Source organism: Protopterus annectens, chromosome 16.part0, assembly GCF_019279795.1.
Source record: "Protopterus annectens isolate FY-2018-M chromosome 16.part0, PAN1.0, whole genome shotgun sequence".
Taxonomy (NCBI): Eukaryota; Metazoa; Chordata; order Ceratodontiformes; family Protopteridae; genus Protopterus; species Protopterus annectens.
In genome coordinates this window covers 400,291,719-400,310,350 of record NC_056750.1, presented here as the reverse complement: position 1 = coordinate 400,310,350, position 18,632 = coordinate 400,291,719, and positions in this window count along the sequence as shown.

Below are 18,632 nucleotides of genomic sequence, written 5' to 3'. Positions count from 1 at the left end.
CTACTACAATAATAGAGCAACTTCAACATGTTGCTGTTGAACACACACACTCACCCCCAAACATACACTAACCATCTCTAGGAAACTCACAGCACTGAGCTAAAATTAGGAGCAATTGAGAGACTGGGGCTTACCTCAATAAAAACAAAGAAACACAAAATAATTCTGTTCATGCTGTCCTTAACACTGGTACTTTTTTCCAAACTCTCCTAATCTCTCTTTCTTTCACTGAAACAGGCTCATCCCCCTCTATGAAAGCATGCAAGCACTCTGGAGTAAAGGAAGTAATACATCCTTCATTCCTTAGGTATGCAGCTCTGACCTTATAGAATGCACTCTCAGCCTGCAAGTCTGGTCTGAACCAGTCAGCAGTTACTCAAAAAAATGTGATTGTGGCTCAGCTCCTGAACCTGCTAGATCATGAGCCAGAGCCAAGCTTATACTCAGGCTTGCCCACCTCTAGCTGCTTCCTAGTGGTTGTACTGGAGCAAAGTAATGTTTCCACCTGTCCTGCCCCTTGCCATCTTTCACTGTCTGGGAGCACCATCATTCCTGCAGGTGGCTTTGCCAGAGGTGTTGAATTTGTCACCCAGTGGAGTTGGCAGAGGTGACTGAGGAGCTGGTAGACCAGTGGCTGGTTGTTTGCATTTTCCAACTGGAAAGGCTCCTCTTGCAACTAGTAGAGTTGTATCTCTGCCTGCCTTGCCCTGCCAGCAGTACCTTGGGCAGGAGGCAGTAGGGAGGATGGATAGGGGGCTGCCTGACCCCTCACTGAGGTTCCCATGGATAGGACAGTATTGAAGACCATATCCACATTATCCTCCATCCCTTTTGTTCCTTTTCCCTCCGTTGTTGTTCAGTCCTCTCCATCCAAGCATCTTCCTTTTGTTTGAATGATATCTGTAAATTTCCTGCTGTTCCCATCCATCAGTGTGTTAGTGCCTCCCCGTCTATCTTTTTTCTTTTATGTGTCTGTGTTTGACCCCGAGAGTTCTGTCCATCCTCAGCTTCTCACCATAACTTCACCTTCCTTTAATCCTTCCCCAACGTTCCCCCTTGAGAAGAATGGCCCCCTCTCATAAAATGTTTCCTTCCTTACCATCCTCCCATTTTTATCTTACTCGATACTCTTACATGTTTTGCTTTGCTTGCTGCAGCTCCATTTTTCCTACTGTTTTACACTCCCATTTGCACTTCTTAATCTAGTGAAAAAAAAAGATTTCAGCAATGCTCTGGCCTCTTTAAAGCAGCAGGCTACTTTCCCCAGACTTTAGCACACGTGCATGCCCTGAGTTGCATTACACCCTTTAAATTTAGCCCTTCTTTTTCATCTGATTCCATAGCCAATAGTGAGGCTTTTTCTCCCTCAGCACAGATCCTGCTTTTGATGTGACTGAGATGAGTAATTAGCCGTGAGCTAAGCACAGAGTTTTCATGTTGTTAATTGATAAGATGGTACTCACATTTTACCCAGATGAGAATTTATACCATCATGGTGAGCATGCTTCTGAATCCCAAAGATTTTCAATTTTTAGACTATTTTCAAACCTTTGTTCGTGTATGCAAAGGGATGTGTGTGTGTGTGTGTGTGTGTGTGTGTGTGTGTGTGTGTGTGTGTGTGTGTGTGTGTGTGTGTGTGTGTGTGTGTGTGTGTCTGTATGTATGTATGTATGTATACAGACATACATAATGTACTTTGGTTTACACTACAGCTATGAATTTAGAGAGAATATTTTTAAGCATAATTGGAATATTTTATTATCTAATCCATTAATGGCAGCTAAGATAAAAGAAAGTTTTTTTAACTGTAAGAGAAACAGAAATTTAAGAGATGTACTGAAATCTAGATGTGACAACACCAGTGAGGTTTCTTGGAGCAACTTTAAAAGTATTCACACTATAATTATTATAAATATATAAAGGAAAGTTATTGCTTTCAACATCCTGACATTATGGAAAAAATATTTTACAATGACTAGTGCTAATTGTGAAAGTACAGTTTTAGTTTATGTAGCATCATGTGTTTATAAGAACTTTAATTGGGGGGATCAGGCTGTTTAAGGTACATATTAGACAGCAAGTGTATGCCTTAAAACAAAAGGCTGAAACTAGTGCATTTGTTAAACACTTGGAAGAATCTCACTGCACCCTATTTTAAAATTTGCTGTACTTCACCGCAGCATCAATTCACCATGCACATACACACAAACGCACATATATTTTGTTTGTGTCTATATGTGTGTGTTTGTGTATAGATACACGTGGGGGGACGGTGATTAATAGGATTGACTTACTGCATGCAGATATTAAATAGCAAGTTAAACTCAGCTGCATGAGCGATTATGAGCTGAATAACATACATACAAATATTTAAAGCATGGGCAAAATGCCTTTCTAGCTTGCCAATATACCTAAACAGTTATTCCAATAAGAAGTGTTTAGGCTGTTCTTAAAAATGTCTAAATTAGTGCTTGGTTTAATGTAATTTGGTAGTCTGTTCCATGCATCAGCTACTCTCTCAGAGAACAAATTAGTACACTTCTCACTCCTATAGAATTTTCTACATAGGTTGTCTGATGAGTCTCTACTTCTTTTTAATAACCCCAAACATTCTCAGATGCCCTATATTACTGAATAAGATGTTTTATTAAATATCTATATGAGGCACTGTACAAGTTCAGGTATTTTAGTCTTTCATACTACCTTAAATTTTCACACCTATGGATGCCCTTGGTATATTTCCGCTGTTCTTGTTTCATTTTACTTAGCTTCTTTTCTTATAAGGTTTCCATGTTGTTATTTCACGCTGATGTTTGAGTCTAATGTATCTAATGTCTTCATTATTCCTGATTTCCCAGACTTTATAAATATTTTTTTATACAACCTATGGTTCTATAACTATCATTAACCAACTGGTTGGTATGATTAGAAAAACTCAAAGACGGATCTACCCATATACCCAGGTCCTTAAATGAGTCTACAGTTTCAATCACTGTGCACTGTATTAAATATTCACTATTCAAGTTATGTCTCCCAAATCTCATATGCTTAGTTTTTGATGTATTTATCGAAATATTATTCACCTGTATGTAAATGGTCAATTTAGATAAGTTCTTTTGCAGCCATGCCCCATCAAAGTCATCTGCATACAGATTGTAGCAGTGCACCTCAAATGAAAAAGACAGATCTGAAAGATACAATCTAAACAAGTATTGGCCTAAGATAGAGCCATGTGGGACACCCTGACTCCAGCCTCGAATTTCACTTGTCCAATTGCTGTATGACAATTGCCATGCCCTATTTGTAAGCCATGAGGCTAACCATCTTATCATGAGCACATACATACCTAATTGGTCCAATTTATTGATCAGTGTTTTGTTTAGGACCCTTTCAAATGCTGAAACTGAATTAAATCTCAACACAAACTTTCATTCATAGCTGTCATTATATTGTTATAGAACATCATGTTACAGATGGTAATATATCTAGTTTCAGTATATGCACATTGCTATATGGTTTCAAGTCCCAACCTTTTCAGTTCTGACAATTTTCCAATGTAACTGTGACACCCCTGCACTGACCCAGTAACCAAGGAGCCTCAGTCCTCACCACTGGCAACAGTGGGGAATGTACACACTGGGAGGATGACAAATGCACACACACAGTAAAGTGCAATTTCCTCAAGAGCACACAGAGTTCATAGGCAGTCTGGGGCTGATTTTTCCCTCTTTCTCCATATCCCCAATAAGACTCCCCATTGGCATAGCTATAGGATTGAGATCTCAGCTGAGTGGCCAAGCCAAAACCTCCAGCACCCTCTCTGTCCAACCAATGCTTCGTGTCCCTGCCCAAGTAGCTGATACACACACACACTTTGATGTTTGATTTATACAGGCACCCACACACATAGGAAAGGCTGGTACACATTTACTAGCTATGCCCCCTTCTGCCCAGACTATAAGGTAATTCCAGCTGCCACCAGGCACCCTTAACAGCTACTATAAGGCCCCTAACAAAGGGTGTCCAATCCTACTGTGTAATGTTACTATTAATTTGAATGGTAGTCTGACCAAGAGCAAGGCTATTTAGGAGTGGCCTGTACAGTATCACCATATAGATATGCAAGTATTCTAAGAGCTTAAATATGTCTCACAAATATCAGCCACAAAGATAGGTTTAAATATCTTTAATAATAAATAGTAAAATAACAAGACAATACTTGGTAAGTAATCAGTTACATCAGAGTTCAAAATCACAGGAAATATTTAAAACAACATTGCAGGACAGTCTCAGATAAATAAAGAAAACATCTAAGCTATACTTTACTATATTCCTATCTGAATCTAAAAGAGTTACTATGCCCTAAAAACTTACTTACAGAACAACATGCAGGCAGAAGTACAGAAGGTGGTGATGAGTGGATGTTTCCAGGTCAAATACAAAATACACAGCCTCTCTCTGAGAGAGTTCTTAAATTAATGTCAAATATCACTGCTGGGTTAGCTTGGATGACATCACTTTTTGTCACCTGACTTTAATTCCGAAGCTAAAACCCCTTTGTCAGAAACTAACAAAATTTAACATCTCTGTGTGAAAAATACATATCTCTCAGATGTTTGAAGACCCTGGAAGTCATAAAACAATAAAACACTTCTGCATCTCAAACCTAGTAATTACTTCTCTTCCAATACAATACAAAAACTCCTAGCTCTAGACATTGTGTCCGCTACTAAACTGAAACTGAAACTAAACTGAAAAGTTTTGCAAGTTAATCCTCTATGTTCTAGTTACTACTGTTAAAACATATACATTTACACAATTGTAATAGTTTATATACATTTCTATTCTAAGCCAGCAGGGCATGCTGTGGTTACACTTTAGCTCAGTACTTTACACCTTTAGACACACTTGTGTATGAATCATATCAACATTCTCAAATGACAACAATTATTTGCAAAATTTCAGCTGTCTGGGCTGGCAGTGTTTCCTTTTGTGACAGCAACCTTCTCCATTGCTTCCACAAGATGAAAGTAAACTTGTGGGTCTGTATGACACTGGGTTTGTCCTACTCCACTTTCCCTTAAAGACAAGTTTAACACGTGCATGTCTCCAGTGTCTTTGAATCTCCCCAAATTTATATGAGCTAGGAAATAACTATAATAGTACTGTAAGTTCATGCCAAAGTGGACTCTGGTTGTTATTACTAATTCCATCTCCTCCCTGTGCTTTGTTTGGAACTAGTTTGAGTAGTTCTTTTTCAGTATAATCTAATTTGATTTCAGTATCTGAGGTTATCTGGCTGTCAGTAGGATAATGTATCACCCCCTTTGTGTAGCCAAACTGCTTTGTATAAGATTGTGTAGCTGTATCTAGAATCTGTTGTGTCTGAGAATACATTTTTGAATCTAAGCGCAGTTTATAAATTTGTATGTCTTTACCCTTACTACATCTTATTTACATATAAAATGTTTTCCTATTATTACATATAAAATGGATTCCTATTATGCTTGATATCTTTATATAAATTTTCTTCAAATTTTTCTTGATCTTGTCTCACACTATGTTTAATTTATATGTTCAGCTTGTTTGTTTCAGTTTTTAAAAATGTAGTTTGACTTCTTTTCCATTTCTTATTTGTTTAGCTCTCATCTTAATCAAGTATCTTGTTCTTATAGAACTATAGTCTCCTGAAGTTGTGTGCCTAGATTCTGATGCTAAACTTTTTTTTTTTTTTGATTTTTTTGCATTCAAACAATTTCTCTTTCAAAACTTTCCACATTCCTTCATCAGTTTTTCCACTGAATAGATCACTGCAATTAGTTTTACACAGTGACTGTATAGCTTCCATATAATCTGTTATATTAATCTTCTGTACATTGCTTTAGATTTCAGTTTAGTAGAATTATCTAAAAATACATTAACCTTTACAACTTCATGATCACTGCACACCAACGGTGGTAAAACTCATAATGAAGTAACAGTGATTTAAGAATGCAAACAATGTCTCATATGTTCTGTTCCCTGATAGGCTTTTTTACAATCTGAAGTAATTGCGGTATGAATATATGCATTATAAATAACTTCCCTACAAATGTTGTTAAATCAATACTATTTCAGTCTGTTTCTGGTAAATTAAAGTCCCCAGTCATCATTATTCTTTCCGCCTGTGTTTCATGCAAGAAATATATGAATTCTTGTAGGTCATCAGCACTTGACTTTGGTGGTCTATACACTTCAACAATTATTATGTTCTAGGGTTGTCTTCATTGTCACAGTTACACAATCTACATTATTGATGTTATCATTGAACATGCACTAATCAGAAGACTCATAATCTTTAATCCCTATCATAACACCTCCACCTGATTTTTTTTTTTGCTAGAATGTCTATTACAGTAAAAACATTGATACCCCAAAATAAATGGTTTCCTCTCATTGTTCTTTAACTATGTGTAACAAACAGTCTTGTGGGAACATAGAACATTTTCCAATAAAAACTTTATTAATAATGCTCCTAGCATTAACAACCTTCAGAGATGCATTAAATGTTGCTATCTGTGAACTGTTACATTTTTGACCTGACACAAATCCTGCCTTATGTTTGTGAAATATTGTAAAACATCTGCCTTAAAAAATTATCTTCTTTGATCTTGACAAGTGCAAGCCGTCCTGTCTAAAAACATGCAAGTGCAAAATTAGGCTGGTTTGCTCTACACATTTCCATTTTTTAAATGGGATATTTAGTTCATGTATGTATTTACATGCTGTTTTTAAAACTATACTGGCACAAAGTAAGAAATGTGTTTTAAAAAGAATGTGTATAGCATAGCCATTCTTTTTATATATTCTGCTACACAGAAATTTCTAAGATTGTTTTGTATACTACAGCTTTACGGTGATTATTTTCAGATAGTTTTGCATACTACAGCTTTAAGAAGGTGATTATTTTCAGATAGTTTGCATACTACAGCTTTAAGAAGGTGATTATTTTCAGATTGTTTTGTATACTACAGCTTTAAGAAGGTGATTATTTTCAGATTGTTTTGTATACTACAGCTTTAAGAAGGTGATTATTTTCAGATTGTTTTGTATACTACAGCTTTAAGAAAGTGATTATTTTCAGATAGTTTTGTATACTACAGCTTTAAGAAGGTGATTATTTTCAGATAGTTTGTATACTACAGCTTTAAGAAGGTGATTATTTTCAGATAGTTTTGTATACTACAGCTTTAAGTAGGTGATTATTTTCATTTTTGAGATACAGCTGATTGTATATTTCTTGGTGGGTGTTTGATATAAGGAGTTAATGCTATTCTTCTATTTGATAGAGTTACCCAAGGAAGGATGTGGGTTTACAGTCATTAGTCTAAAACCATTTGCTATCTTTATGTATCATGTTTTAATAAATTTAAGTTCATTTACTACTATTTTTATTTCCCTGTGGTGCTTGCTTGGCTTCCTGCTCTGATGTTTTTTTAATTTTGTTTTACTATTTTCCTTCCAAGCCATTCTCATTGATAGCACCGTTTTGGATTTGTAGGATAGCAGGATGTTACTCGGAGATTTGTCTGAATGTACTAATGCACTAGCTATGTATATTTCTGAAACGTGTTCAGAAAATATTTTTGGATTTAGGGTATTGGAGGTACTTGATGTTTTACTAAAGGTGCTGATCTGAATCTAGACCTAAAATAAAGAATATAGATGGATTATTGTGCTCTGAGAAGAAAACCAACAAGGTTAAATGTGATGGAAAACACAAACCACTTCTGAAGAAACATTTTGGTACTATAAAGTGATATTAGACTATAATGGTAGTTTTTTTATGTTTTCTTCCCCTTCTCACGTTTTATAATGTTTTAACATCACATTGTAATGCATAAATCCATAAAATTTTATAAATTAATGCTGCTATTTTGCTGTTGTAGTAATGTGCCTTGCATCTTTAAAGATTGTTTAATAGCTTCTATACAATTGATATTATTGGATGACCCACTTCATATGAATGTTGTTTAGCCATTAGCATTCTGTTTGCATTTTGATGCCTGATGTAGTATATTTTGATATGAAAGCCTGCATATTTCAATGACAGATGACCATTTTATTGATCTTTTTTTTTTCCTGGATGAAATAAAACTTGGCATGTCTTATTGAAAGTCAGCTTATCGCACATGCTGCTTTTATTTCTGTGCAAGATCATGATACAGTGAGGACTATGGAATTTGGCCTTTCCCCACTGTAGGATGATCTCAGAGATGGTATAAATAATTAGGTTCATAGGTAAGTAGTAGGTTAGCTGCCCTTCTGAGTCATTTTTAGTCTAGTCAATTTCCCTTCCAAAGGTGCGACTCAAACCCTGTACCTTGTGTCTGAGGTAAACACCTTAAGCATTGTACAAACCCCCAAGGATGTGGGGATGCATGGTGAATTGCCTCTCTGCAAAAACTTAGAGTAGTTTGTGTTAGGTTTTTTCGATAATTTGAATTTTGAGCAATACGTTGTAGTTTGATATGTTGCTTCTTAGAAGAAGCAGTGTGTGCACCCATTTGCACTTTTTGTATTGGATGGTTAGTAAATTCTGTGATTTCTGCTCTTAGATTATTCTATAGAAATGATGCATACCTTTCAGATAGTGAGTTATGAATGACTCTTAAACAAACTGAGTAAGGTAAATGTTTGAACAAACACCATAAATTTGATAATGAAAACCTTAAGGGTAGGATCTTCCAGGTCTAATTAGGATCAGCTGTGTAGGATGTGGGCAAACTGAACAATGGCATTTCAGGTCATTCATGTTTCAATTTTTCTAAATGACCTAGCATTAAATCTTCCCTCTCTTAATATAATAATATACACATATGGCATCCTCCTAATTGACTTTGAATTAATAGTTTCCAATCTTCAGTGAAAGCTGAAGGATAGTTTTGCAAAAATATATGACTGGAACAAAGTACAAAAAAACTATTTCCTCATCAAAAGCAAACAGTAATAACATACCTCTAAGAATAGCAAATCCTAACCTCTGTAGCATCAGCAACAAATGGACACTAATGGAAGCCTGGATGTCTACTTAGAAACCTCACATTATTCCCATAACTGAAACGTGGGCAAAGTATGAATTTTGTCCTTCTGCATTTATAAAAGAGTATTATATTATCCAAAATGATAAGCCTAGAACTAGACGGGGGGGGGGGTGCAGCATGCTTCTTATTAAACAAAACCAAACTCTCATAATTGTAAATTATACTTTATCTTCTCAGGATGTTAAAAAGCCCAAACTGGATACTAAGCCACATAATCTTTACCAACCACTTACATCTATTTATAGGTGCCATATACATTCGATCTCCCTTACCTATCAGCATTATTCAAAGCACAATAAGTGACATGTTTCCCATAAATATAAATAAATACAGTATTATATTCAATTTTAATCAAAATGTGAACATCCCATAAAATTCTACAGAATGCTAAATACGCACAGGATAGATAAATTAATAAAAAAGCTGCAAGACCAAATTTCTTAAATAGAAACCATACAGCAACTGACCATATAATAAATATACAGTAAATATGCATGGACAAGGCATTCTACCTAATTTCAAAAGACACCATTGTCCATTAATGTTCACATGGTCTTTTACAACTAAAAATGCCCTGCAGTCAAAATTACTGGGAGATCCTTTCCACAAAACAGCCAACTACTATCTAACAACCACTCCAGTAATATAGAGTGGATGGCTCTGTACTCAAAGGCAAAAGCTATAGTCATACTAGAGCACTTCAATACAGCCCTATCAAATGTTCATGAAACCTACTTTCCCATAACACAAAGGTGACTCAGAGGACTCAAATGCCTGTCTTTAAAATGAAATGAAACATAATATTAAAGAAGGGGATAATGCATGGAAAACTTGGAAAAAAAACTCATCCATCTAAACCTCCATCAGCAATACCTCTCGTTAAGAAAGTCTACCAGAATACTCACTAAAAGTGCAAAATCCTTACACCTTAGACAAAAGCAAAATACTCTCTCCTTTCAAACTAAGATTTCTGGAAAGAAATAAAATGAATATATGGTGGTATAACTGACAAAAAGACAAAATGAAATATTATATCCCAAAACCCCATGAACTTGGAAAATTATTTTAGAAACTATCTCCTTGTAACAAAACCTGGCATCAGCAACTCATTTTCTTCAAATTCTCAGCAAAATAGTAATTCTCCTTTATTCTGTACCCTTTAGCTAATTATGCTGTCATATTTTGCATCTCTGCCATAACTGTAAAACAAGAGAAAGCCTTACTTACTAAACAAAACTTGGGGAGGTGTACAGTAAAACTACTTAATCTGTCTCTAACTAAGATTTCAAAACCGTTAGCATGTACCCAACCTCTCATTAAGCACATGTGTGGTTCCAACTGCATTCAAGCATTCCTTTATTATTCCTATCAAAAAATCCACCCCCCCACAACTAAAGGATTACAGACCTATCTCAAACTTCTGTCCCATTACTAGAATCTTTGAAAAAACAATCTATCAACAACTGCTTAAACATACAGCAAATAAACAATTGCTTAAATGTATAAATAGCTATGCAGTACTGCTTGATCAACATGTCTTCAGGAATGACCTTATTACCCAAATTGCATTACTGCCATCTTCAGATATTATCTCTTGTAGCAGTAATAATGGCCTCATTACTGCAGGTGTCTTTCTAGATATGACGCATGCCTTTGAGACAGTAAACCATAATCTCATACTAAAAAAAACTGCAACTACTCAGTTTTGGTGAAAACGTCATGTTCTGGATTAAACATTACTTACATTCTAGACCTTTTGACATCTTTTTCAGCAACATGCTATCTGAAATGGAAACTCTAAACACAGGAGTCCCACAGGGCTCAGTCCTAGGACCTCTACTATTTTCTCTATTTCTTAATGACATCACACATGACTTTACCAATCATAATATAGTCCTGTATGCTGATGATATTTTACTACTTATAACTCAAAAACACACCAAAGAGTGCAAAAAGCAACTCACTCTCAGTTCACGAGTAACTGGCACCACAATAATGAATTGTAATTCAGCAGTCCCATAATAAATATCACGTTCTTTTCTACAGCAAGAAAATTAGCATCACTATCTCTTATAATTTTAACAGACATAAAAGGGAGCATTATACAAAAGTTAAGCAACGAACATATCTAGGAGTAATACTTGGCCCATTACTACATTCTAATATTCACACAGATAACGTTACCTAACAAGGCCTTATCTCAACTAAAACATTATCATCTCACACACTTCCTCTTGCCAGGGTGGATTTAGTCAAATATGCCTTAATAACAAAGGCTGAATATGCCACTCCCCTTATTGCTGATCTCTCAGCACAGCATACACAAAAAAATTCAAGTAGCTACAAATAAAAAACAAAGATTTCATATGCTAGCAGATAAAAATCGCTGTCACTGTACCTTATACGAAAAGGCAGACTGCCTGCCCATTACTAACAGAGGCTCTTTTCCTTATTTCTTAGATTTACAAAATTCTAATGCTAGACTATTGCCTTCCACTGAAATGGCTATTACAAATTAGAGAACAAAACTATTCTCTTAGGAGCAGCTAAGAAAATAAGTTCACATTGATCAGACCCAGATTCAAACTGGCCATAGGATAGGGCCAATTATATGGAACTCACTTCTTCTTGAATAAAAAAATAGTGAAAATCTTCAGTTGCTCAGAAGAAAAAAAATACTTCAGCTGTACTTGCAAAGGGAATCTAAGAGAACCTGCTTCCATGACAGTGAATCGTGTTACAGCTAGAAAAAGTTGGTTCTCACTGTTGGTAGTATGTTTCAGTTGTATATTTTGCCCATATTTCCTATTGTGTACTTACTGTTGTTACAATGTTAAATGTATGCTTTGCAAATATTATTCAGTCTGTTTTGAATTTGTTTTAATTCTTTCTTTTTTTTTTCTTATATTAATTTAATACCGAATAAACATTTTGTACACTTGACTTAGGTCATGGCTGAAATGGGTCAACTGACCAGCCTCACCTACCTGATTATCAAGTTGTAAAATAAAATAGATAAACTGGCTGAAAAAAGGAAATTGGGAATAATGCTGTATACCACATCTCAGAAGGTATGTGGATTGCCCCCTTGATAAGGAAGGATCCCCCAAAACAATTTCATTCTGAATGCCATGCAACAAAGATATCTCAGCTTCATCTTAGACCCTTCTTTAAATTTTAAATACACACCCAAACTACAATTAGCAACGTGTAAGCCTGGTTGAAATTCTACTAAAATTGTCTAGTCTTTTGTCTCCTATCACCTATTGTGCCTTATTCCGGAATGCATTAATCCCTGATCAGGAGTATGGTTTTTCAGTCCAATCACTCCACTCCAGTTCAAATAACCCCCTACTTCAGTTGGTTGTGAACAAGATACAGTGTTTTGTTCTTGTAACAGATCTACAAATTTACCACTGTGAGGTTCCCAAATCATTTCTATGGCTTCTATTTCAAATCAAAACCTATACCATCAACTAAACAACATATTTAGACTCTCATCTCTTATTGTAGATGCATTTATTTGGAGAAAAAGCAATTATAACAGTGGAGGTCTACCATATAACATCACCTTCCATAAGGCATTTGAAATCAACTTTATGAATAGATTTAAAAAAGCACTTGTTTCAGGCTAACAAATGAAACTCCTTTAAAGAAACAGCTATAATCTCTTAACTATTTAACTCATTAACACCTATATGCTGTAGAATGTCACACCTCTGGCAGCTTACAGACACCCTTGCATTCCAGAGCATTTTCTGAAAAATCATAAAATAACTAAATGTAAGTATTTTGTGAACAATAAAAGCTGTTAAAAATGCTCAAATAGCAATGATATTAGTAAGAAGTATTCTTTACAATGATAATGCTCAGAATATTCATAGTATTTCCATAAATACTATAGCATATTAATAATTTGCACAAACCTAGAATTATTTTTTTGCTTAAATTTCACAAACAAATTGTCATATATTGGAAACTGTACAACCTAGATTTATATTGTTAGAACATTTTGGTTAACCAGATATAAGCTTTCACACGGCAGCAAGAAACTTCTTTTTGAGTGCATGTTTATTGAGATATTTAAAGAAATATGAAAACCTATGTTTAATTGCATAATTAGAAATATAACTTACAGAGCAAATATCAAAAACATTTTTTCACCTCTTGCCATGCAATTGTTTGTAAGTCACTTGTTTTTTGAAATAATTAAGTACAAAGAGCTAAAAAAACTACCAATACAACTCATGGTCCTGCCTCTGCCAGGATCCTACATACCCCTTTCTCTTCCTTCCTTTATTTTACTGCTCAAATAGATCACCGCTGTACTCCACTCTAAATGATGACAGAATCAAGTTATAGGTCATCTGTATTCCATTTTTAACTACAGTTCACATAAATATATTTACTTTAATGTTACATAACTTGTATTCTTCATCTGTATATAAATTTGCATCTTTATTTCTATGTAATTTTCACTTGTATATAACTTTTTGCTCTTTAATATTCAAGGTTTTTATCTGCCTTTTGCTAATTTAATTTCTTTTCTGTTTTATGGGACCACCCATTTCTTATTTTCTTGTTAAACCAAATGTACATTTCTGAATTATTTGTAGTGTTCTGTATTGGAGCTTTTCTCCTTGGATCTCCACTGAAAATGGGCTCCTGGCTCAGTTGGACTAACCTAGTTAACACATGTCAAATAAATAAATAACTATAGAAATACTGCTTATTTTCATAATTACTAATAAACAACTAGCAATATTTCTAGTATAGTATGACATTGTAGACGGACCCTGACAATGAATTTCTCTGTCTCCCACCATGATATTTCATACCGTATCCCTCAATAACATGGAGGTATCTCAGTTATGAAAATTTGATCATACATATGAAAATATAAATAGTAAGTCACAACAGTGATTAATTTCTGCACCACAGGGCATCCTAGATTAACAATCCTAGTTTCATTTTGTTAATAAATCCTTGTCTTGTCTAATACTGCCTATTATTAACTGCCAAGTCATTTAGTTAAAAACGCCACAAGAAGCTAAGGGTATTAACCGTCAGTATACTAAAAAGGCTGTATAGGCTTGAGTGAGTTTAACATTCATACGATTCAGCCTCCTAAGAAATATATATATATATTATTTCCTGAATCATAAATATTGTAACAAAATATAATTTCCTTCAGGGAAATATGCTTTCATAGCAAGAACTTTAAAAGTTTCACATTAACTGTGTATTTATTTTATGAGTCCCGTGGGTAGGGATATAGAACAATAGCTTAGACAAACAAATAATTTTACAGCACATAAAAGCAGAATGTTTTGTCTGCTGCACAAATTTCTGTGAAAACTGATAAAATACCACAGCAGATGTAAGATTTACCAGTTTTCCAGCCAATGCAGATAAAAATCAAAAGAAAATTGTAGTATCTCCAAAACACATTTCTCTGGCAACCATCCACATTCCTCCCCACACCCATATTTCATGGTTGACTCTAAGGCAGTAAGATGCACACAGTAGCTTGACGAGTTTATTATATATAAATATATGAAACAACTGCTTCTATTTTCAGAGGAAGCAAGAAGCAGTTATATAATTAAGTCCCTTAAGAGATTTCAAAGTGCCATCCAGTTGTGTTCTCTTTATAGCTAAATGCAGTACAGAAAAAAGGTATCTAATGAGCAATAGATGGATATAACATTCAGCTATTGCTAAATTACTTTGTCTGCCCAGAATAAATTTTGAATCCATACTTATTAAATGCAGATATATAAATATTAGCAATGGACAACAAAGACATGCTATTCCTAATCTGACAGTCGTCAAGATATGCATACTAGCTAACCAATAAGTTACTTGTTTATGCCACCAAAATGAATTACTTGCATTTCACTTGCCTTCCTGAATTGCTCTATTGTCCATGACAAAATACTTTGTCTTATTTCTCTAAAATACAATGTTTCTTCCTACATTTTCTTCTCAATATTGCACAGTTCATTCTTGGAATTAAGCTACTTTCACTGTCTGCTGATTCTACTGACATACATTAAGGTTATTATTTCTCTTACTCTACCTTGCTTTCATTACTGTTTACTTATTGTACTTCCTGACAACAGGAAGTGCAGTAAAGCACGGCACTGTTGTAAATGAATTATTTTACAGCATATTACAGTACCATACAACTTCACCCCATTTAATACATGTCATAGTACATGCTTTAAATTCTTTACAACAGGTACTAATTAATATGTGATAGTCTGTACCAGTGACTGACAAATTGTACATAATGAGAAAATGGCTTTAACAACATATGGCAACTGTGCACTCTTACCTCAGGTTATAACTAGCACCTGGCATACTTAGAAAGGCCTTACAGTGAACAGCTGCCTCAATGATTTACTACTGGCTGACCAGGATTTCACTGCACCTTGGCCTCAGCCCATCACCTAACTGGGAATTCCTGTCAACAATAACTGAGACTTGGTCAAAACTAGTTTGCATGAACACATACAGTGCTTCTCAAGAGAAGCTAATGCTTCCTCTATAGTACAACTAAATTCTTCCTGTCTTTACAGTAATGTTGTCACTAGCTTGACCAGACAAAATGTACAGTTACTGTTCACTCTCAAAATGAACCAACTGTAATGTAATACTATGATGGCTACAGTTAAAATGGTCACTCTTCAAGTGACAGATTCCAGGGGTTATAATTCATCAATACTATGTCAGTGCTCTTATGTATAAATGTACAATCCAACAATCACAAGTTTTATTTCCCGCAGTTTAACGGACCCTGACAGATGGTTCCATTACCAGCAGGCATTTGGCCCATTTGTTCCACAGGTGTGAGAGCTGGGTATCTTCAGGCTAAGTGAGAAACATGTGGCCCCTTCATTCCTGCCTGGGAAGTTCTACCCGCCCACCTATTCCCCCAGCAGTGACAGTGGATGGTATGGAGCAAGTCAGATGGATAGTCCTTTAGAGTGGTCTACCTCTAGGCTGCCTGTGGACTTGCAATACCTTCTTAATTAGGAGAGTAAGTGTGCATCCTTCCACACTCACCTCCTATTTGCTAATTCATCTGTGCCTGATGCATTCTGAGTCAACATAACCATGGCATGGTGTATAGTCATATACAACTTCAAAAACAGTGAATACCACGGGCCTAGAATTCTCCCTGCCCCAAGGAAGAGCAAGCTGGCATTAGCCACTCAGGTTCATTCTCTGTACCCTCATACCTTCATATACCAGTTCCTCTAATCAAACATTGGCTGCCCAACTTTAACTCAAGGCTTGATGCCTCTATGCCATTAGCCTGGGTACCAGCCTCTAGCTTTAGCAGCTGAATATTAAAAATATTTTACTTAATAGAACTTTGGAAAATGAAAAGGCAAAAAAAAAATCAAATAAATATGTAAACAAATATATACTTGCACACAGATTAATAAAATAAAAGTTTTAAATGGATGGCAACAGAAAATCTCCAACTATGGTTAAACTATCCTATTCCTAGTTCTAACTGCAGATTATTGTAGTAATACTACTGGTTTTCTATAATCATTTAGCAGCTGCAAGTGAGACACTGGCAAAATGCAAAAGTTTGAGCTCACTGAATCGAAAAAAGGACACTGTATTCTATCTTCTGCTGCTCATACAGCTATCCTTTACTGCTTCCAAACTTTTGTTTAAAGTCCATCATTTCCATGGTGAAAATAATGAGAAATGTACAGTAGTCCTGGCTGAGTATTTCATGCAGATTAGAAATGTCTAAGTTAAACAGATTTTTTTTTTGCTTTCTTTTTTAAAACAAAGCTACTTGGAACACAAAATTCCATTCCAAATAAGGCAGTTAGCTTTTGAAAAGACTAATGTTTATGTTCTTGAAAAAGTGTGTCGCTCTGGTGTATCTGCATCTTTACTAAGAGAGCAAATACACATTTCAACAAATCATTTTCCACATTTTACATCTTTGCTGCCTCTTTATTGCAAAGAATAGAGTATTTATGGAGTTCTTGACAGTAAGTAATGAAAGTTGGGAACTGACATGGGATTGAGGCAAGGCTTCCCAGAAGTAGCTTTCTGTAATGAGTACTTGGTTTCTGAACATGTCTGATGCAAGAGCAATATTAACGATGTGAACACAATGTATTTTTTTCTCTCATTTGGTCTAAACAGAGAATGTCTGACTCAGTTATGGCTTGTATATGGTGCCTATGAGTTGGATTGTCCTTTATGTACACTAGTGATATTTTATTTATGCTCCTATGCGTAGTCTGCGAGTGAAGTTCACCAAATCTGCAGAGTTTTCATTAACACAACAGTGTTTTGAATAGGCAGGTGTTTAGAACTGCTGGAATAGCAGATCTAATGAGGTTTCATAGTACATGTTTTGTGCTATATTTTTGACACTGCTACACCAGTCTGGACATGCTATATAAAAATCCTTAAAGTTATAGCACCAGCACTAATAAGCACCCTGAGGTGCATCATTTTTGTGATGTGGCATCTATCCCTTATGACACTATCTCCATTTTACGCCGCTGTATGCTTTGTGTGTAGGTTTGTTGGTCAACCCTTTTTGTTTTAGCAGGCTATAATTTGTACACTAGCAGTCCCTTTCTCATGAAATTTAATATGTTTCCCGCTCTACCAGATAGCTGTAGATTTGTGGGTTGGTACACCATTAATTGTCAGTGTCAGTAACACAAAAATGACCTTATAAAGCTAAAAAATGGTATATTTTAGCTAGGAATTTGCTGTGATCAGCCTTTAATATTTGTGTATTAATACTTTACGGAATGGGTAACTCTTAAGGAAGGAATCCGGGTTCAGAAAAAGACTGTACCATCCATGTTCCCATGAGCTGTATACCTTCTGTGAGTTTCATTTGCACCATTTTCCATCATGATTCCCTAGCATGTGCATTTGAAGATTCCCAGTGCAGCGTTGGTGTAGCATGTATTGGGAACAGTAACTCTGTAACATATAAACCTAAAGCACATATGCCATGTAAATGCACACTTCTGTGGATTGTTTCTTTGTATCAAATGTAGATTTGTAGTGTCTGATACAGAGGACATGGCGGTGGATAAAATAAATAAACTCATACATACTCATGTGTTCACATGTTGATGCTGTTACAGTACTGTAGAATTTGTGTGTGGGGGGGGTATCCCTTCTTGTCTATTTTAACCAGCTTCCCCTTTTTCACACCCCTTGTACTTTAATTAGAAAGTTAAATCTCTTAAAATGATATTTTTATATAATGTGTTCAGGAGATCACTGTTTATTCAAAGAAGTGGGGGGGGGGGCACTTAGGCAGTTGCCTTACTTACTGTCCAATTATTCCTTTCCTATCCTCCTATGTTTAAATATATATACTATGGATCATATTCATAGTCACTTGCACAAATCTGAGAAGGGTATTCCTGATGCTTACAAAGAAGTACAGAAAAGGTGCGATTCATAGATGCCATTTGCACTAATGTTCTAGGCCTGAAAAACAATGAGATGCAAATGAGAAATGTTGTAAAGTGTAGT